This window comes from Phoca vitulina, unplaced genomic scaffold (assembly GCF_004348235.1).
Source record: "Phoca vitulina isolate PV1807 unplaced genomic scaffold, GSC_HSeal_1.0 scaffold35, whole genome shotgun sequence".
NCBI lineage: Eukaryota > Metazoa > Chordata > Mammalia > Carnivora > Phocidae > Phoca > Phoca vitulina.
In genome coordinates, this window is record NW_022589738.1 from 2,004,442 (window position 1) to 2,021,613 (window position 17,172).

At 37.6% G+C, this 17,172-nt stretch overlaps 1 pseudogene; it reads left to right on the plus strand.

Annotated features, from left to right (window-relative positions):
• Positions 1-16,373: 16,373 nt before the first annotated feature.
• Positions 16,374-16,927, plus strand: LOC116645987 (annotated as a pseudogene).
• Positions 16,928-17,172: the final 245 nt, after the last annotated feature.

The window sequence follows — 17,172 nt, forward strand, 5'->3', positions numbered from 1 at the left end:
TATTGTCTTAACATGACCTATATTTGTCAATTTGGTATTTTAATGACATCATTCTTTCCATTGTCCCTCAAGTTAGTAATCTGAAAATATGAATGCTAATTTTTCTTAAAATGTCCTTCTAATTTTTCTTCTACTTTACACACCCACTACATGAAGTAGAGTATGTAAACCAGGGTTTTTTATTCAAGGGTCCATGGAGTTATGGGGAAGTGATAGAGAATCTGTGAATCCACAGAAAGTATAAATAATTTTGTATATACTTATGTGAATTCATAAAGCAATACCATTAGTTTTCATTAGTTTATTAAAGGATTAAGAATCAATGTTCCAGATTCTAATCACCTTATACTAGGATTATTGCAGTAACCCTTTGAGCTTAATAGGCTTACTTTCTTAATTTGGCTGATTCGGGTGATGAATCTTTAAAGAGCTATTTTAATCCATTCAATATTAAATCATTCATTTAATAAATATACATTGAGTATCTCCTATGTGACAAATACTGTTCCAGGTTTTGGGTCACAGTGGTGAACAAGATAGAAAAAAAATCCCTCTTCTCATGAAGCTTACATTTTAGTGAACAAAGAAAAATCAAATAATCAATAAACAAAGAATCAAGGAAATACCCGTTAGCCATATTTGCTGTCCATATAATTAAATAGAGAGATTTCATAGTTGTGGGGTAGCTATTTCAGAAGAGATGGTCATGAAAAGCCCTTCTAAGAGTATGACAGCTCTAAGTGAGAAGAAACAACCCACGTACAACCAGGGAAAAACATCCCAAACAGAGGTATACATTAACGCAAAAGCCAAAAGGGGGTAATGAGCCTGGTATTTTGTAAGAACAAAAGAGGAGGCCAGTTTTGCTCAAGCACAGTGAGCAAGAGGGAAAAGTAGGGGTGAGGGCAAAGGGATAGGTAGAAGCAGATAATTTGGGACTTTGTAAGTGAGAACAGAGTCTGGATTAAGTGTAAGCACAATGGAAATTTAAGCAGAAGAGATGGAATCTGGTTTACTTTCTGTAAAGAATGAAAGCATCTTGACAAAAGTAGAAGAGAGGCAATTGAAGCAGTTCAGCTGAGAGATTGTGGAGGTCGAAATACTTGTCTCTGCAAATCCTACACTATTTTCCTGTTGGGGCCTCAGTGTAGTCATGGTGATGTTACCTGTGCTTTATCTGTCTCCCCTCCCTTTTGCATACATTACCTCCTTTCCTCAACATCACAACTCCACAGTATTAAACCCATTACACAAATACTATTTAAAAAAAAAAAAAAAAAAAAAAGGAAGACACCAGAATGGTTGAGACTTATCTTGAAACAGTCAAGTGGCAAAGTGAACTGGTTATTATTTACAAGATGTGTTCTTTAAATTCTGTTATAACTTTAACTACCTTACTGACAGACTCTGGCCTCTGGCCTATTTGTACTAATACATGTATTAAGCACTATGGTAAAATGTAAAAGTTCAGGTTTTTGAAGTACTTTATTTATAAAAATAATGGTCAAAATACTGTTTTATCTTAAAAATGCCAATGAACACATTGTAAAAAAGGAAACATTTTTAAATCAGTATTAATCAATGTCATTTTTAAAAGCAATTGTACATCATGAGTCATGATTATGATTGTATGGAAACTGCCTTTGGCTAATAAACAAGCAGGATTAAAATTAAAATGTTTTGACTGTTGATCTGACCTATTATAACTAATTTGTATTACTTCTACCCTAATTCTGTTCTTAAATGCCATTCTCTTCTTCAAATTTCCTTATATGTCATCCTATCCTCTTTTATTTCAAACATCTGTGCCCAACCTATCTCTATACATGTATTTTTAAAACTCTTTTAGCTATCAGCAAAGTTTAAATATGTGCCATAAAGTTATTAAAAACTGATGGTGAAAGGAGGCAACAGGAAACTCATATGGATTCTTAGCAGAAGATCATTATGACATTTGTGGTTGGAGAAATCGAAGTTAGGTTTCAACAAACGCATTTAATTTTTCTTATATCTAATTTCTAGTTAATCTTTTTAGAAAGGAAAAAAACTGACTAAAAGCCCTTGGCAAACTTAAGGCTTAGAAGGTCCTTAAGGCTTGCATCAGGCAGAAAAGTTAGTTTTGTGTAGGTAATATTTGCACATTATCTTGAGCGTACAGAGGAAAGATACTAGAATAAGTGAAAATTCCACCAAATTAACATCAAACCTGAACTTTCCTGACTCCTACATGCAAACCAACTATCTTAGATAAAATTCAAATCAAGGCACAGTTATACTGAACTTATGATTATCAAAAATAACCAAGTTCGACCAGTAAAACATCTTTTCTCACTTCATTCACTTTCCAACTTCTTGAAAATTAATTACATATAATCCAGCAATCCCACTTCAGGGTATCTATCCAAAATAATTAAAGTCAGGATCTCAGCAAGATATTAGCAATCCCATGTTCACTGCAGCACTATTCATAATAGCCAAGTTGTGGAAACAGATGAATAGATTTTTTTTTAAAGTATGGTATATACATAAAATGAAATATTATTTGGCTTTAACAAGGAAGAAATTCTGACACACGTTACAAAATGAATGAAACTTGGGGGCATTATCTTAAGTGAATTAAGTTATAGAAGGACAAACGCTGCATGATTTCACTTATATGAGGTATTGAAAATAGTCAAATTCACAGATTCAAAGAATGGAATAGTGGTTTCCAGTGGCTGGGGGGAGGGGGAAATGGGGAGTTTATAATCAATGGGTATAAAGTTTCAGTGTCAGCAAAATGAATAAGCGCTAGTGATCTACTGTAGAAGATAATGACTATTATCAAAACCATGGTATTGAACACTTAATTTGTAGACCTCATATTATTACCACAATAAAATAAAAAGTATTAAGTATCCCTGTGTAAAAACTGACCCCACTCTCATAACTGTTATTCCTATAGCACAGTGTTTTCAATTCTATACTTTACTTATTTCATTACAGTTACTAGTTCATATGCCTGCTTTTCCCATCAGAAAAAAATTTTGGCCATTACATTTTATCTCCATCTTCACAACATCCCTGTGAGACAGAAACAACGGAGATCCCAAACTATATATTAAGAAAGCAAGGCGAATTGATCCAACTGTCAAGAACAAGCTGGAATATCAATCTACTTTCTCAAACTCCAAATCCATGTTGTATTCATTATTCTATACCCAGTAGTCCTTGTGTTAAGAACTCTTATCACAGATGGAAGGAGGGACTTGTATTTGCCTTATAATTTCCTTAATACCCTCAGCCTGTGAGTCTAGAGGTCATCATTAGGAGTTATCCTAAGTTTCAGAGATGAATCAATATTGCAGTGTTTTATAATGGATTCAGGAAAAAAGTTAGAAAATTATATGTATGCAACCTCCAGAAACCATGCTTCATCACCTTCTCAATTATCATCAATTGAAAAAGTTGCTTTAACTACTTTTCAAGATGCACTTCTGATGAGTGTATGACAAATGAATTACAAACAGAAAGGCACCTTCCTGAATAAAGAAACTCAAACTGAACACCAAAAAATTCAATTATGTCAACTGATAGGAACATTTCTTTAAAAATCATCATATGCTGTATTAAATACAAAGTTCAGTTTTTTAAGCAAATTCTTTATAAAGATCAACTGTCAAGATATTATTTTTGCCTTAAAAATACCAGTACATTCACATATACAAATGTAAAACAGAAATGATTCCTAGACAATATTAATCAATGTCATTTGTTTAAAAAAGAAATTGGTGCACATCATGAGTCATGATTATAAATTTATGCAAACTGCCTTTGGCTAATAAACAAGAAGAATTAAAATAAAAAGGTACTGAGTGTCAACCGGATCAATGATAACTAATTTGTATAGATTTAAATTATATCTACCTCAGGCAATCACTGATTTCTTTAATAACTGTGTTGGAACATACTTTTGAGCAATTAGAACTCAATTGCTATCAAATAGCTAAGATTTTAAAACGGCATTTAAAAATTACATGCTAACATTTAGAAGAAATTAAAATCCTGTTTATTTCTGATTGCTTATTATTTAGGTCACTGAACATCTCCTGAGTTCAATTTAAATAATTTCCTGTGGTATTTTCTAACATTCTTGATATTTCTAGGCTTCAAGGATGAGGTTAAAATAAAACACACCTTTGTTACAAACCACATAAATAGGATTAATTCCTATCAAATAAAAAAGTGACCAACCTATGTATCTTGTCCTAACTTGAAAACTCCAGAGCTCAAATTAAAGAATCCATTTGACTGAGAAAGTTCCAGGTTAATTTTCTTTCTCTAAATTTCTGGGACAAAAGTCACAAGAGCATCTCCTATGCCATGCATAAGGGAAGAGGTCTTCTTCTACAACTGTCTATGTTCTCTGGTGCAATCAAGTTGATTCCAGAAAAAAATCACTTAAATCTCTACCATCCACATCCAAATAGGTATCAGGACAAAATGGTTTGAAAATTTTAGGCTCTAATGTCCTCCTATGAAAAATCTCTCTCCCTTTCCCTTAGGTTCCCTTCAGGACCAGTATTTTTATGCCTTAATTTGAGAGGATGATTAATAAGATTTACTCTCATTCCTTATAAATCATCAAGAGATAACGAAGCCAGTCTCTGAAACCTGAACCATGACAGTGCCTCACAAATCTATGCTGAAGGCTGACCATAAAACTGTCTTTCTATTGCAAAGTAATGATAATTGAAAATATAACTTAAAAACCAATGCTGTTTAATTTTCACTTCTTGAAATCAAGAACTAGATAACAGATACCAACTCACCCCTAGAAAACAACTTTTAAAAAGTTTTAAATAGCTTCTGAAAAACAATCAAGGGACAGTGTGATAGTGAAGAATATATAGAAGTGAAAACCCGAGCAAAGAGTTAACAGAGCTCTCAAAGCTAATTTTGCATTGACAACATTTTCTGATCTGGAATAAATATCTGAAAAACTAAGTTGCAGTTTTGGTAACATCATAGGGCAACAGGAAAAGACATAGTTCAGGGCCTTCCTAATGGGGGACTCTGACATTCCACTCATTAAGAATATATGTACATATGTTTATGTATAAGCAAAATGAATGACAACAATGTTACAAGGGACAGAAGGGGAAAATTAGGATCATTTGCTATGGTAAGGCACACACACTACCCCTGAAGCTGTTTACTGTCACTTGAAAGTGGACTAAATTAGTTGTAAATGTATACTGGAAACTCTCCAGTAACAACTTTAAAAAACAAAAAAAGAAGTACAATTGATATGCTATGCTAAGAGAGGAAATAAAGGGGAATTATATAATATGCTCAATTAAAATCAAAGAAGGCAGAAGAAGAGTGGAAGGCAAAACTAGGAACAAAGAACAAGGGACACAAATAGAAAAGAGTAACAGATACTAATCCAACTATATCAGTAATTACTTTGAATATCAATGGTCTAGATGCGCAAATCAAAACACATTGTCAGAGAGGATCAAAAAACAAGATTTTATGTTATATACCAGAAACGCACTTTAAAAATAAAGATACATATACTGTAAAAGTAAATGGTTGGAGAAAAATGTATCATGCTAACACTATTCAAATGAAAGCAGAAGTAGATATATTAATTTCAGACATAACATACTTCAGATCAAGAAAAGTTACCACCCAAAATGAGGGAAGTGCATAATGATCGAGTCCATTCTCCAAAATGATGTAGCAATCTCAAAATGTATGCAATTAACAACAGAGCATCAAAATACGTGAAGCAAAAACTGACAGAACTGCAAGAATTAACAGACAAATCCACTATTATAGTTCGACATTTCAACATCCAGGCCAAAGTCCATAAGATATAGATGAACTCAGTAACATTATCAACTGGATATGATGGATATCTACAGATTACTTAATCCAAAAACAGAATACAAATTCTTCTAAAGCTCACATGGAACATTCACCAAGATATACAACATTCTGGGCCATAAAACACAACAAATGTAAAAGAATGGAAGTCATAAATCTCTATCCACACACCCCAAGATAATTAAACTAGAAGTCAACAGCAGAAAGGTAGCTGCAAAAGCCAACAGGGTTACTTGGGGATTAAACAACACATTTCTTAATAACATAGGGGCCAAAGAAGAAATCTCAAAAGAAATTTTAAAATTGTTCAAACTAAAGGAAAAGGACAAACAACTTACTAAAATTTGTGGGATGCAGTGAAAGCAGTGATGAGAGGGAAATGTAGAGCATTGACTCCATATGTTGGATGAGAAAAAAAGATCTAAAATCAATCATCTAAGCTTCCCTTTAGGAAACTAGAAAAGAAGAAGAAATTAAACACCAAGTAAGCAGAAAAAAAGCAATAATAAGAGGGGAGCTAGGATGGCTGCATTGTAGGAGGACCCTAGGCTTGTCTCATCCTTTGAAAACTTTCAAATCATTCTAAGTACCCCAAAAAGCAACCTGAGGACTGACAGAACAAACTCCACAACTAAAGGGAGAGAAGAAGCCACATTAAAGAAAGTAGGAAGGGCAGAGATGTGGTTTGGGAGAAAAATGGATCATAGGTACTGCAGAGGCGAGGGAGCTCTGGTCACAGAGAAGGGTGAGGGTGAGAGGGACAAAGGGAGAGAGGAACACATGGGGGAATGCACAAGGAGAACATTTCCCCAAAGCCATTGGCTGGGAAAAGGAGAGGAGCTGATCTTCCTAATTTCTTGCTACCAGGGGCTTGAAGACTAGTTTTAAAGAACAGTGGGCTTGGCTGGGATAGAGCCCAGAGGGTGCTGCCCTACTCCTGAAGAGAAGGCAGGCCAACAACCTGGGGACAGACGGGCATAGAAAAAGAGATAAGAAGAAAGCCTGGTGCACACAGGGAGCAGATGATTTGCTCTTCTTAGAGCACATCCCTGAGAGGCAGAGTTTTGGGAGATGCCTCTCCAGGAACAAAGGAGCTGATGGGCACCATGTCCCTCCCTGCCCCTCAGAATCAACACAGAGCCACCTGCAGAAACCAGCTCAGCCCTGACACTGGCTGCCTAACCTGCTTACACCAAGTCCCACAGCTCTGTGCACTGGCATGACTTGCCTCAGTCCCAGCATGGCAAGACCCTCCCCCAGAAGACCAGCACAGGCCCCTGCCCACACCATGTACCTAAAGCCTGGAATTTTAAAAGTCAGCGGGCTTGGCTGGGATAGAGCCTGGAGGGCACTGCACTCCTCCTGGAGAGACGGCAGGCAAACAACCTGGAGGCAGACAGTGTGAAAACAGGATCTGAAAAATGCATGGGACACACGGGGGAGGTGGGGATTATTCCCTTTTCTTGGAGTGCTTCCTGAGAGCAGTGGGCATGGAGACCGCTCTCTGGAGACAAAAGAGCTGGCTGGTGCCATTTCCCTCCCACACTCCTGAACATAAACACAGAGTCACCTTCAGGAAGCTGCACAGCACAAACCCTGGCTGCTTAATCAGATACACCAGGGCCCACACCCCTAGCTCTGGCAGCACTGTCTTTCTGTGTAAAGCTTGCCTCAGTCCCAGCCAGGCAGGCCCCTTCCCCACAGGACCAGAGGAAGCCCCTGCCCAGACCATGTCTCCCAACCAGAGAGTTCTACAGGACTTCAGTTCTAGTGTAAGTAGTATCAGGTCTCATTACACAGGCAGACCAGAGCACAGCTAGTTAAAACTCACCACATTCTGTCCAAGGACCAAACACTGCCCACTGCAGGCAAGGAGAGCCTCTGCAGATGACTGGCCTGAAGGATAGAGCAGCCAAAACACAAAAGCAGAGTGCACAAAGCACACATTGGGATACACTCTCTGAAGCACCAGGACCTAGACAATACATGACCTCTTCATAAAGCAATTACTCTTAGAGCAGGAAATGTAATGGGCTTTTCTAACACAGAGAAGAAGACAGAGACTTAGACAAAGTGCCAAGACTGAGGAATTCATCCCAAGTGAAAGAACAAGATAAGGTCACAGCCAGAGATCTAAGCGAAACAGATTTAAGTAACATCCTGATGGAGAATTTAAAGCAACAGTCATAAGGATACTCACTGGGCTTGAGAAAAAAATGGAAGATTTCAGGGAGACCCTTATTGCAGAGAGAAAAGAGTTAAAAAAATCAGTCTGAAATGAAAAATACAGTACCTGAAATTGGAAACAGTCTTAATGCAATAAACACAAGGCTAGAAGACCAAAAGAATGCATAAGTGATACAGAAGATAATGGAAAATAATGAAGCTGAACAAAAGAGAGAAAGAATTAGAAAACACGAGAATAGACTTAGGGAACTCAGCGACTCCATCAAACGTATTCACATTTGTATTATAAGAGTCCCAGAAGATGAAGGAAAGGGAAAAGGGGGCAGAAATTTTATTTTAAGAAATAATAACTGAAAACTTCCCTAATCTGGGGAAGGAAACAGACATCCAGATCCAGGAAGCATGGAGAACTCCCATCAAAAAATAAAAGCAGGCCAACACCAAGACATATTGTAATTAAACTAGCAAAATATAGTGATAAAGGAAAAAAAATCTTTAAAGCAGCACAACAAAAAAAGCCCCTAACTTACAAGGGAAGACCCCTAAGACTAGCTGCAGATCTCTCCACAGAAATTTTGCAAGCCAGAAGAGAGTGGCATGATATATTCAATGTGCTGAATGGGAAGAATATGCAGCGGAGAATACTCTATCCAGCTAGGCTATCATTCAGAATAGAAGGAGAGACAAAGAGTTTACCAGGAAAACAAAAAATTAAGGAGTTTGTGACCGCTAAACCAGCCCTGCAAGAAATATTAAAGGGGACTCAATGAGTGGAAAAATCTCCAGAAACAAGTATAAAACAAATAATAAAATGGCAATAAATACATATCAATAATTACTCTGAATGCAAATGCACTAAACTCTTCAAAAGACAGTGTAAGAATGGATTAAAAAAAAAAAAAACAAGATGCAGGGCACCTGGGTGGCTCAGATGGTTAAGTCTCTGCCTTTGGCTCAGATCATGATACCAGGGTCCTGGGACAGAGCCCAGCGTCGGGCTTCCCTGCTCAGCGGGGTGTCTGCTTCTCCCTCTCCCTCAACCCCTCCCCCCACTTGTGCCCTCACGCTCTCTCTCAAATAAATAAAATCTTAAAAAAAAAAAAAAAGACTAATCTATATGCTGCCTATAAGAGACTCATTTTAGACCTCAAGACACCTGCAGATTGCAAGTGAGGGGACAGAGAAACATTTACCATGCAAATGAACATCAAAAGAAAGCTGGAGTAGCGATACTTATAAAGGACAAACTAGACTTTAAAACAAAGACTGTAATGGGGTGCCTGGGTGGCTCAGTCATTAAGCGTCTGCCTTCAGCTCAGGTCATGATCCCAGGGTCCTGGGATCAAGCCCACGTCGGGCTCTCTGCTCAGCAAGAAGCCTGCTTCTCCCTCTCCCACTCCCCCTGCTTGTGTTCCCTCTCTCGCTGTGTCTCTCTCTCTGTTAAAATAAATAAAATCTTTAAAAAAAAAAAACAAAGACTGTAACAAAAGATGAAGAAGGGTACTATAGCATAATAAAGGGGACAATCTAACAGGAAGATCTAACAATTGTAATATTTATGGGAGCACCCAAATATATAAAACAATTACTAACAAACATAAAGGAACTCATTGATAATAATTCAGTAATAGTAGGAGACTTTAACACCCCACTTACAGCAATGGACAGATCACCTAAGCTGAAGATCAACAAGGAAACGAGGGCTTTGAATGACACACTGGACCAGACGGACTTAACAGATATATTGAGAGCACTTCATCCTAGAGCAGCACAATACACATTCCTTTCAAGTGCATATGGGGCATTCTCCATAATAGATCACATACTAGGTCACCAATCAGGCCTCCACAAGTACAAAAAGAGATCAACCACACACATTTTCTGACCACAATGCTATGAAACTTGAAGTCAATCGCAAGAAAAAATTTGAAAAGACTGAAAATACATGGAGGTTAAAAAACATGGGAGTAAACAATGAATGGATCAACCAGGAAATCAGAGAAAAAAATTAAAAAATACATGGAAACAAATGAAAATGAAAACACAATGGTCCAAAACCTTTGGGATGCAGCAAAAGTGGTCCTAAGGGGGAAGTATAGGGCAATACAGGCCTACCTCAAGAAGCAAGGAAAATCTCAAATAAACAACCTAACCTTACACCTAAAGGAGGTAGAAAAATAACAACAAATGAAGCCTAAAGCCAGCAGATAAAGGGAAATAATAAAGATTAGAGTAGAAATAAATGACATAGAAACTAAAAAACAATAGAACAGATCAACGAAACCAGAGCTGGTTCTTTGAAAAAATTAGGAAAATTAATAAACCCCTAGCCAGACGTATCAAAAAGAGAAAGGGCCCAAGTAAGTAAAATCACAAATGAAACAGGAGAAATTAACAACACCACAGAAATACAATTTTAAGAGAGAATTATGAAAAACTATATGCCAACAAATTGGACAACCTGGAAGAAATGGATGAATTCCTACAAACATAAGCTGCCAAAAGTGAAACAGTTAGAAATAGAAAACTTGAACAGACCAATGACCAGCAGAGAAATTGAATCAGTAATCAAAAATCTCCCAACAAACAAGAGTTCAGGGCCAGATGGCTTTCCAGGGGAATTCTACCAAATATTTAAAGGAGAGTTGATACCTATTCTTCTCAAACTCTTCCACAAAATAGAAACGGAAGGAAACCTTCCAAATTCATTCTATGAGACCAGCAGTACCCTGATACCAAAACCAGATCAACACTCCAGTGAAAAAGAGAACTACAGGCCAATATCCCTGATGAACATGGTTGCAAAATTCCTCAATAACATACTAACAGCCAATTTCAACAGTACATTAAAAGAATCATTGACCATGACCAAGTGGGATTTATTCTTGGGCTGCTAGGGTAGTTCTCTGTTTGCCAATCAACTAACGTGGTATACCACGTTAATAAAAGAAAGGATAAGAACCATATAATCCTTTCAATAGATGCAGAAAAAGCATTTGACAAAGTACAACATCCATTCATAATGAAAACCCTCAACAAAGTAGGGATAGAGAGAACATACCTCAACATAATAAAGTCCATCTATGAAAAACCCACAGCTAGTGTTATCCATAATGGGGAAAAACAGAGCTTTTCCTCTACAGTCAGAAATAAGACAGGGATGTCCACTCTCACCACTGTTGTTCAACATATTACTGGAAGTCCTAGCCACAGAAATCAGACAACAGAAACAAATAAAAGGCATCTGAATTGGCAAGGAAGAAGTCAGAATATCACTATTTGCAAATGACATGATACTCTGTATAGAAAACCCAAAAGAGTCCACCAGAAACTTGCTAGAACTGTTACATGAATTCATTAAAGTCAGAGGATACAAAATCAATATACAGAAAGTGGTTTCATTTCTATACACCAATAATGAAGCAGCAGAAAGAGAAATCAAGGAATCAATCCCATTTACAATTGTACCAAAAATAGTAAGATACCTAGGAATAAACCTAACTGAAGAGGTAAAAGATCTATACTCTGAAAACTATAAAACAGTGATGAGAGAAACTGAAGATGATACAAAGAAATGGTAAGACAGTAAGACATTCCATGCTCATGGACTGGAAGAACAAATATTGTTAAAATATCTATACTATCCAAAGGAATCTACACATTTAATGCAATCCCTATCAAATTACCAACTGCATTTTTCACAGAGGTAGAACAATCCTAAAATTTGTATGGAACCACAAAAGACCCCGACTAGCCAAAGCAACCCAGATAAAGAAAAACAAAGCTGGAGGCATCACAACTCCAGACTTCAAGTTATCTTACAAAGCTGTAGTGATCAAGACAGTATGGTACTAGCACAAAAATGGACACACAGATCAACTGAACAGAAAAGAAAACCTAGAAATGAACCCACAAGTATATGGTCAATTTATCTTCAACAAAGCAGGAAAGACTATCCAATGAAAAAGTCTCTTCAACAAATGGTGTTGGAAAAACTGGACAGCAACATGCAGATTCTAGAATGAAACTGGACCACTTTCTTACACTATACACAAAAACAAAGTCAAAATGAATGAAAGACGTAAATGTGAGACAGGAAACCATCAAAATCCTAGAGGAGAATACAGGCAGCAATCTCTTTGACTCTGGCCATAGCAACTTCTTACTAGACATGCCTCTGGAGGCAATAGAAACAAAGGCCAAAATTAACTATTGGGAATTCATCAAGATAAAAACTTCTACACAGAGAAGGAAACAATCAACAAAACTAAAAGGCAACGTATGGAATGGGAGAAGATATTTGCAAATTACCTATCTGATAAATAGTATCCAATATCTATAAAGAACTTATCAAACTCAACACCCAAAAAACAAATAATCCAGTTAAAAATGTGCAGAAGACATGAATAGACACTTTTCCAAAGACATTCAGATAGCCAACAGACACATGAGAAAATGTTCATCATAACTTATCATCAAGGAAATGCAAATCAAAACTGCAATGATATATCACCACACATCAATCAGAATGGCTAAAATTAACAACAAAGGAAACAAAAGGGGTTGGCGATTATGCAGAAAAAGGGGAATTCTCTTACACTGTTGGTGGGAATGCAAACTGGTGCAGCCACTCTGGAAAATAGATTGGAGGTTCTCAAAAAGTTAGAACTAAAACTACTCTACCACCCAGGAATTGCACTACTAGGTATTTATCCCAAGAATATGAAGATACAAATTCAAAGGGATACATGCACTCTGATGTTTATAGCAGCATTATCAACAGTAGCCAAATTATGGGAAGAGCGCACATGTCCATCAACTGATGAGGATAAAGAAGATGTGGTATATATGTGCAATGGACTATTACTCGGCCATCAAAAAGAATGACATTTTGCCATTTGCAACGACATGAATGGAGCTAGGGAGTATTAAGCTAAGTGAAGTAAGTGAGTCAGAGAAAGACAAATACCATATGATTTCACTAATATGTGGAATTTAAGAAACAAAACAAATGACCATAGGGGAGAAGAAAGAGAAAACCAAGAAACAGACTCTGAACTATGGAGAACAAATTGATGATTACCAGAGGGGAGAAGGGTGGAGGGATAGGTTAAATAGGTGAGGGGGATTAAAGAGGTCACTTGTCATGATGAGTGCTGGGTGTTGTAGGGAAGTGTTGAATCACTAAATTGTACACCTGAAACTATTATTACACTGTATGTTAACTGGAATTTAAATAAAAACTAAAAAAAATAATAGCAGTAATATTAATTAGAGCAGAAACCAATAAAGAAAAACAACAAAACCAAAAGCTGGTTCTGTGAAAAGTTCAGTAAAACTGATACACCTAGGCCATAACAACTAATAAAATTAAAAAAAAAAAAGAGGACACAAATTACTAATATCAGACATGAAAGAGAAGACCTCACCAGAGATTCCATGGACACTAAAAGGAAAATCAAGTAATACTATAAATAATTCTATATTCTAAATTTTGATAATCTAAAAACATTACTTCTTTGAAAGAGTATTACAAAACTCACACAAGAAGACAAAGAATTGAACTGAAGTTATGTTATCCACACAAGAAGAAAAAGACAATCTGAATAGGCCCATATTTATTAAATAAATTGGATCAATAACAGAATGCATCAAGCCTAGATGGGTTCACTGTTGAATTCTACTTACCATTTAAGGAAGAAGTTGTATCTATTCTCTACAATCTTTCCCAGATGATAGTAACAGAGGATTTATTTCCTAACCCTTTGCATGAGGCTATACATCCACACATGATGCTGGATAGCAACATGTTGGGGGAAAAAAATCTAAACACACACCTTAGACAGTTTGCAAAAACTGACTCAAAATGAACCACATACCTAAATGTAAAATGCAAAGCTTCTAAAAGAAAACATAGGAGAAAACCCAGACAACACTGAGTATGGTGAGGACTTCTTAGATCAATCACCAAAGGCATGATCCATGAAGGAAAGAATTAATAAACTGGACTTCATTAAAATTACAAAGTTTTGGGGTGCCTGGTGGCTCAGTCGTTAAGTGTCTGCCTTCAGCTCAGTTCATGATCCCAGGGTCCTGGGATCGAGCCCCACATCGGGCTCCCTGCTCTGCGGGAAGCCTGCTCCTCCCTTTCCCACTCCCCCTGCTTGTGTTCCCTCCCTCGCTGTCTCTGTCAAATAAATAAATAAAATCTTTTAAAAAATTTTTTTAAAAAATTGCAAAGTTTTGCTCAGCAAAAGACAATGTCAAGAGAATGAGAAGACAATCCAGACTGGGTAAAGTATTTGTGAAAGACACATCTGACAAATGACTTTTATCCAAAACATACAAAGAACTTTTAAAACTCAACACTAAGAAAAGAATCCAAATTAAAAATAGGCCAAAGACCTTAACAGACACCTCACCGAAGAAGATATACAGATGGCAAATAAACCTATGAATAGATGCTCCACATCATACGTTATAAGGGAAATGTAAATAAAAACGAGATCCCACGACACACCTATTAGAATGGCCAAACTCCAGACCACTGACAACACCAGATGCCGGCGAGGATGGGGAGCAAGCGGATTCTCATCCAGTGCTGGTGGGAAGGCAAAATTACACAGCCACTTTGAAAGACAGTTTTGCAGTTTCCTATAAAATTAAACATACTCTTAACATAGGATCGGTGTGCTCCTTGGTATTTACCGAAATGAATTAAACACTTGTGTCCATATGAAAACCTACACATGGATGTTTACAGAGGGTTTTTATGGCAATGAAAGTATTCTACAGAATACTAGGATGGTGGATAATGTCATTATGTATTTGTTAAAATCCACACACTGTACAATACTAAAACTGAACCCTGATGTAAAGTGCAGACTTTGGGGTGAAAATGCTGTATCAGGGTAGGTTCATCAGTTCTAACAAATGAGATGATGATTTGAGGGAGGATGTGCCCCTGTGGAGATAAAGGGTCTATGGGAATTCTCTGTACATTCTGCTCAATTTTGCTGTGAACCTAAAACTATTCTTAAAAAAATAAAGTTTATTGTAATTAAAAAGATTATTTGATCAAAAAGACTGTATAAGAAGAGACATTTTAAGGCTGTTTATTCTGTCATGAGGAGTGTGGTCACAGCCAGATAGCAAGTGACCTCCCCTAAAATGAATAAACTGTATTCACATAAGAAAATGTTCATAGGAATTTATTTTTGTGGATATACGAAAAGATATGCTGTATTTTGATAAAATTTACCTTCTGTTTTTGTACTGTAATCTTTAGAGACAAGAATGACTAATAGCTTCTTTAAAAAAATCAATGTCTAGATCATACACACAGACAGGAAAACATGACATAAGTGAGAATAATCTGAATTAATAAACAGCACAAACAAAACCAGAGAAATTTCAGCTACTGAAATTAATTGGAGCTCCATATTTGTAGTAGAAATGAAATCCAAGCTGGAAAATATGGATGGGAAAGAGATGATTCTAAAAAGTGATGGACTAGGTTTAGAAAAGAACTAAGTAGATATTGCAAAAATTGCAAATATAATAAATGAAATAAAAATTCAATGTATAGTTTTAATAGTAGATAGATACAAGTGAAGATAGAATGACTAGAAAAACTACTGAAAATTCAGCCAAAAACAGACAAAATGGATGGACAATACAGAGGAGGCACAGAGCTACAACGACAAGGCCTAACTTACATTCAGCTTGTGTGGCAGAATGAGAGGAGAGAAATAATGAAGAAGGGAAATTTTAGGACATAATGACAAATATCCAAAACTTAAGCAAGACACTAATCCACAGCAAAATACATATCCACACGTGGGGGGATGGATTAAATGGATGATGGCTTAATACCATCATCCTCATGGGTTACCCATGAGAGCATTTGCTGTGATGAGCACTTCATGTTGTATTTAAGTAATGAATCACTAAATCCTACACCTGAAACTAATATGACACTATATGTTAACTGGAATTTAAATAAAAGTTTGAAGAAAAAAATACACACACTCACTCACAGAAGCATTATAACAGGCTCCAACAGAAAACACCACAAATGCCCATCAAAAGTAGAATGCATAGGCAGTGCGCCCCCGCAGTCCTGCAGATCTGTCTCTTGCTTCAACAATGTTTGGACAGAACAGACCTAAGGACGCCCCTTCTACCAGCCAACGACCACCCTCCAACCTTATTTCCAGTCGCAAACTTCGGAGCCATCTTCTTGGCCACCCTCTGCCTCCGGGACCACCCAACACCCAATTATGAGCTTAGCTCCTTAATACAGATCAACCATGAGCTCCCACATTCGTCAGTAGTATGCCCCCGAGGTGGAGGCCGCCGTCAACCACCTGGTCAACGTGCATCTGCGGGCCTCGTACACCTACCCCTCTCTGGGCTTCTATTTCCACCAGGACGACGTGGCTCTGGAAGGTGTGGGACGTTTCTTCAGCGAGTTGGCCGAGGAGAAGCGCAAGGGCACCAGGTGTCTCTTGAAGATGCAAAACCAGCGTGGCAGCGGCACCCTCTTCCAGGACGTGCAGAAGCCGTCCCAAGATGAGTAGGGGGAAACCCTGGACGCCATGGAAGCTGCCCTGGTTCTGGAGAAGAGCCTGAACCAGGCCCTTTTGGATCTACCCGCCCTGGGTTCTGCCCGCGCAGACTCCCACCCCTGTGACCTCCGGGAGAACCACTTCCTGGATGAGGAGGGGCCGCTCATCAAGAAGGTGGCAACCACCTGCCCAACCTCCGCAGGCTGGCCGGCTCCCAGGCTGGGCTGGGCGAGTATCTCTTCCAAAGGCTCACCCTCAAGCACGACTGGGAGCCTCTGAAGCCCAGCAGTCCTTGAGGGGTCCCTCTGGCATCACGCTGGTGCCAGGGCTTGGGCCTTGAGTCTCTCCCTGAAGCCTCTAGGCAGCTTTTTAACCACCCTGGAGCCCTCTCCCAAGCCGTGGGCCAAATGGAAACAATAAAGCTTTTTGCAGAAAAAAATATATGTGTATATATATATATATACACACACACATATATATACATATATATGTATATATATACACACACATATATATACATATATATGTATAATGCTTAAAT